This window comes from Colobus angolensis, unplaced genomic scaffold (assembly GCF_000951035.1).
Source record: "Colobus angolensis palliatus isolate OR3802 unplaced genomic scaffold, Cang.pa_1.0 Scaffold445, whole genome shotgun sequence".
In the NCBI taxonomy this organism is placed as follows: domain Eukaryota; kingdom Metazoa; phylum Chordata; class Mammalia; order Primates; family Cercopithecidae; genus Colobus; species Colobus angolensis.
The window spans coordinates 1329419-1335483 of NW_012117877.1; the positions used below are offsets into that span (position 1 = coordinate 1329419).

Genomic DNA, 6065 nt, shown 5'->3' on the forward strand with positions numbered 1-6065 from the left:
GGCCTCCCAGAGTGCTGGGATTACAGGCATGAGTCACTGCACCTGGCCAAATTCACCTTTTTAAAAGCATATACTTCTGTGGGTTTTAGCATATTCACATTGCTGTACAACATCACGACTATAAAATTTTTCTAGGACGTTTTTGTCACCCTATAAAGAGGCTCCATATTCATTACCATTTATTCTTCATGCCTCCTCCCCTAACCTCTGGCAACTACCAATGTGCTTATCCATCTCTATGAATTTGCCTGTTCTGGACATTTCATATGAATGGAATCATATAATACGTAGCATTGTATGCCTGGCTTCTTCATGTTTTCAAGGTTTATCCATGTTGTAGTATGCACCAGTATTTTAGTCCTTTTTATTGACAATTAGCATTTCATCAATATACCACAGTTGCTTATTCATTCATAAGTTGATGGACATTTAGGTGATTTCCACTGATTGTCTATTATGAATAATGCTGCTGTGAACATTTGTGTACATGTTTTTGTGTGGGCATGTTTTCTCTTGGATTTGTCTCTGGGCGTAGAATTACTGGGTCTATGGTAACTTTATTCACTTTTTGAGCAACAGCCAGTCTGTTTTCCAAAGCGGCTGCATCATGTTACATTCTCACAATAGCGTATGAGAATTCCAATTTCTCTATATGATCTCTGCCATTTACTGTCCATCTTTTTTATTCTATGCATCCTAGTGGGTGTGAAGCAACATCTCCTGTTTTTGATTTGCATTTTCCTGATGGCTAATGATGTTGAGCATCTTTTCAACCAAAACCTGCGTAGTTTTTGTAGTGGATCTACCTTCGCATGGCTTGTCATAGCCTTAATGGCCTTCCGGGGAAATGGGATGAGCAAGGCAGTGGTCGTGCGGGAGGAGTTGGCCTGTGTGGATTAGCTGAAATGGAGAAAGAGTAAAGACAGGCCAGGCATGGTGGCTCACACATGGAATCTCAGCACTTTGGGAGGCCAAGGCAGGAGGATTGCTTGAGCTCAGGCGGTGGAGACCAGCCTGGGCAACATAGCAAGATGTTTTTTCTGCTAAAAATCAAAAAAATTAGCTGAGTGTGGTGGTGCGTGCCTGTAGTCCCAGCTACTCACAAGGTTGAGGTGAGAGGATTGCTTGAGTCCGGGACTTCGAGGCTGCAATGAGATAAAATCACACCACTATATCCCACCTGGGTGACCAAATAAGACCCTGTCTCTAAGAAAACAAAGGGCTGGGCGCGGTGGCTCACACCTATAATCCCAGCACTTTGGGAGGCTGAGGTGGGCGGATCACCTGAGGTTGGGAGTTCTAGACCAGCCTGACCAACATGGAGAAACCCCGTCTCTACTAAAAATACAAAATTAACCTGGCATGGTGGCACATGCCTATAATCCCAGCTACTTGGGAGGCTGAGGCAGCAGAATCGCTTGAACCCAGGAGGCAGAGGTTGTGGTGAGCCGAGATCGTGCCATTGCACTCCAGCCTGGGCAACAAGAGCGAAACGCCATCTCAAAGCAACAACAACAACAACAAAAAACACCCCCCCCAAGTACCATTTTAGCAAATTTCAAGTATACAATACAGTATTATTAACTATAGTCTCCGTGCTGTACCTTGGAAATCCAGATCTTCTTTATCTTGGGTAACTGAAACCTTGCACCCTTTGACCAACCTCTCCTCATTTTCCCCTACCCCTCAGGGCAGCCACCATTCTACTCTCTGCTTCTGTGAGTTGTACTCTTAGATTCCACATAGTAGGGAGATTATGCACTATTTGTCTTTCTGAATCTGCCTATTTCGCTTAGCCTACTGTCCTGCAGATTTACCCATGTTGTCACAAGTGGTAGGATTTTCTTCTTTTTCAAGGCTGAAAGGTATTCCATTGTGTTGATATGTACCACATTTTCTTTATCTGTTCATCCATCAACAGACTTTTGGGTTGTTTGATATCTTGGCTCTCGTGAATAGTGCTGCGGTGGTCATGGATTGCAGATGTATCTTTGATATACTGATTTCATGCGCACGCTCTCTCTCTCTCTCTCTCTTTCTCTCTCTCTCTCTCTGTCTCTTTCTTTCTAGATGGAGAATACTCTGTCACCCAGGCTGGAGTGCAGTGGCACTGTGTCGGCTCACTGCAACCTCCATCTCCTGGGTTCAAGCAATTCTCCTGCCTCAGCCTCCTGAGTAGCTGGGATTATAGGCACCCACCACATCTGGATTTTTTTTTTTTTTTTTTTTAGTAGAGATGTGGTTTCACCATGTTGGCCAGGCTGGTCTTGAACTCCTGACCTCAGATGATCCACCCGCCTTGGCCTCCCAAAGTGCTGGGATTGCAGGTGTGAGCCACCGCACGTGGATCCTGATTTCATTTTCTTTAGATATATACCCAGAAGTGGGATTGCTGGATCATGTACAGATTGAGCAGCCCTAATTCTAATTCTCAGCCAGTAAGAATATTGCACATATTTAAAAATCTGAAAAAAATCCAGAATCCAAACATTGCTGGTCCCAAGCACTTCAGAAAAGGGATACTTAACCTTTTTGAGAAAGTAGTTCTATTTTTAACTTTTTAAGAAACTTCTATACTGTTGTTTTCCATCAGGACTGTACCAGTTTACATTCCTAAGAACAGTGTACAAGGGTTACCTTTTCTCCACACCGTCACTAACACATATCTTGTCTTTTGTTACCTGCCATCTCAACGGGTTTGAGGTGATATTTCTTTTCTTTTTTTTTTTTTTTTTTGGGAGATGGAGCTTTGCTCTTGTTGCCCAGGCTGGAGTGCAGTGGCGTGATCTCCGCTCACTGCAACCTCCGCCTCCCAGGTTCAAGCGGTTCTCCTGCCTCAGCCTCCTGAGCAGCTGGGATTGCAGGCATGCGCCACCACGCCCAGCTAATTTTGTATTTTTCATAGACACTGGGTTTCTCCATGTTAGTTGGGCTGGTCTGGAACTCCTCACCTCAGGTGATCTGCCCACCTCGGCCTCCCAAAGTGCTGGGTTTACGGGCGTGAGCCACTACGCCCAGCCTGAGGTGATACTTCATTGTGGCTCTGATTTGCATTTCCTTCATGATTAATTGTATTGAGCATTTTTTCATTTATCTGTTGGCCATTTGTATGTCTTCTTTGAAAAATGTCTGTTTAGGAGGTCCTTTGCCCCATTTTTAAATTAGGATACTTATTTTTTTATTTTTGTACTATTGAGTTTTTTGAATGTTAACCTCTTATTTTGAAGTATGGTTTGCAAATATTTTCTCCCATTCCTTAGGTTGCCCATGCATCATTTTCTGTGTGCTCCTGCATTGAGATGGGGCCTTTAATGGATTGTTACTTTAGTTTTTATTATTGTCTTCGAGTGGCTGGAGAATTCTTGGCCCTGTAAGCAGTTTCTCCCAGTTTATCACCCTTGCCCCTCTTTACGTGAGAGGCCATTCACATGATGGGAGGTATTGCGATAACTCCTGCAGTAGTGTCCTCGGTGTTTTCTGCTGCCAGACAGCTCTTTGCCTCTTGTTTATGTAGCATACCAGTTTTCTTATTCTTTCTTTCTTTCTTTCTTTATTTTTGCTGTCTCCCAAGATAGGATTTGAGTGTTTTAAAGAACAGGAAAATAGCAGAAATCAAGGAAGAGTGATTTGGAGAGAACTGTCAACAAATGCTCCTTTTCACGTTTTTTTCCCCTTAAAAAAAAGTGTTTAAATACCGAGTGCTATAAATGCCACTTACTGTCACTCTTAGCATCAGAGGTGCCCTTTAGGGGCATGGTTTTAGTTTGGGTTGGGTTAAGTCTGTGATTTTTATGACATAGTTTTTCTTGGGGTTATAAAGCAGGTGAAATTTCAGAAATTAAAGTTGATTCCATGGTTGGTGGTAAGGAGCTTAGGATCCGGTGAGGAGAAGGTGGGCATCGGCCTGTGTTTTCATACTGGGTGTCCTTCCCAGTTGTTAGAGGCTACAACAACATGGTGATAAGCCATGTGCTGTGACTGCGTGTAGAAACCATACCATTACAATAATACTCTGAATGTAAACAGCAAAGTCAGTTTCATTGTAGTAATATAATTGACCCAAGCTGCACTAAGTAGAATGTGAATTAAAATTCTCAATGCGTGGCTGTTGTTTGACATGGATGAGATCGCTTTATTCCTTGTGGGTTTTCAGTATCATTAACTCGGGGTTTGGCATTTGTTTTTATTTGTCTCACTCTCAGCCTATTCAAATGATTTTAGTTAGAGCAAGTGCATTGATCTCTTTATCCCCAAATCTGAACATTTGTCATTCCCTGTAGGGCCCCAGAACACCAGTATGTAAAATTTCCCAGTGTAGTCCTTTCTCAAATTGGTTTGTAAAATACAAGGATTTTTTTTTTTTTTTTTTTTTTTTTACATTTTTGAAATCGTTAGTGGAATCAGCTTAAGAAAGCAGATGTTCATTTTTTTGTGTTGCGACAGGGTACTCAGATGGCGATGAAGGGACAGTGAATGTGATTGAATGTTGAATAGTATTTTTATTTTTTAAACAAGAATTTGGCAAGTCACTTAGCATACAAGAATATGAATTCTCATTAATGGCACAGAATCTCAGCTTAGGTCTAAATTCCAATTAGTGAACCTTAGCACTGTTGACATTTTGGGCAGGATAATTCTCTGTGGTGGCGGCTGTCCTGTGCGTTGTAGAATGTTCACAGCATCCTTGGCCTTCACCCACTAGATGCCCCAGTAGCATCCTTTTCCCTTCTCCGCAGTGACCTCCACACACGGCCACCTGTCCCTGAAGCAGGGAGGGGAAGGGTGTCAAAATTGGTTCTGCTTGAGAACCAGTGGTCTAGAATCATAGCCTGAGAAACCAGCTATATTGCTAGAAACCGTCATTGATTATCAAAAATGCTTTTTCTCGGCTGGGCTTGGTGGTTCATGCCTGTAATCCCAGCACTTTGGGAGGCTGAGGTGGGTGGATCCCTTGAGGCCAGGAGTTCGAGACCAGCCTGGCCAACATGGCAAAACCCCATCTCTATTAAAAATACAAAAATTAGCTGAGTGTGGTGGTGCTTACCTGTAATCCCAGCTACTATGGAGGCTGAGGCACAAGAATAGCTTGAACCCAGGAGGCAGAGGTTGCAGTGAGCCAAGATTGCACCACTACACTCCAGCCTGGGTGACAGAGTGAGACTGTCTCAAAAAAAAAAAAAACCTTTTTCTAATCACTTTACAAACTTTTGCATGTGTGTTCTACATTGTATAAATGTACAAGCATTTTGACTTTTAAATAAATTTCCTAATTACTATAAACTAATGCTTAGAAGAATAAATGTCCTCATCCTTCCTGTCTTGTTGAAAAAAACATCTTGCAGTTTTCCAAATGATAGGGGCAGGTTTTGGTTAGAGAGGACAGATGCAGGCCAGCTATGGTAGCTTATGCTTGTAATCCAGCACTTTGGAAAGCCAAGGCAGGAGGATTGTTTGAAGCCAGGAGTTCTAGACTAGCCTGGGCAACATGGTGAGACCCCATCTCTATAAAAAAATTAGCCAAGCTGTGGCCAGGGCACAGTGGCTCACACCTGTAATCCCAGCACTTTGGGAGGCTGAGGAGGGAGGATAGCTTGAAAACAGGAGTTCCAGACCAGCCTGGGCAACATGGTGAGACCACATCTCTATAAAAAAATTAGCCAAGTGTAGTGGCGCACACTTGTAGTCCCAGCTAAGTATGTACTTAGGAGGCTGAGGTGGGAGGATTGCTTGAGCCCAGGCATTTGAGCTGCAGTGAGCCATAATTGTGCTGCTGCACTCCAGCCTGAGTGACAGAGTGAGACTTTGCCTAAAAAAACATGCATGTATGGGCTGGGTGTGGTGGTGCACGCTTGTAATCTCAGCACTTTGGGAGGCCAAAGTGGGCGGATCACTTGAGGTCAGGAGTTCCAGATCAGCCTGGCCAATGTGGTGAAACCTCATCTCTACTAAAAATACAAAAATTAGCTGGGTGTGGTGGTGCGTACCTGGAATCCCAGGTACTTGTGTGGCTGAGGCAGGAGAATTGCTTGAACCCAGAAGGAAGAGATTGTAGTGAGCCTTGATTT

General features: G+C 43.4%; 1 protein-coding gene across 11 annotated transcripts in view; it reads left to right on the forward strand.

The window, feature by feature from the left end:
* Window positions 1–6065, forward strand: part of TLE1 (transducin-like enhancer of split 1 (E(sp1) homolog, Drosophila)) — a 105739-nt gene that overhangs the window by 43758 nt on the left and 55916 nt on the right. The gene's annotated exons all lie outside the window — the stretch shown is intronic.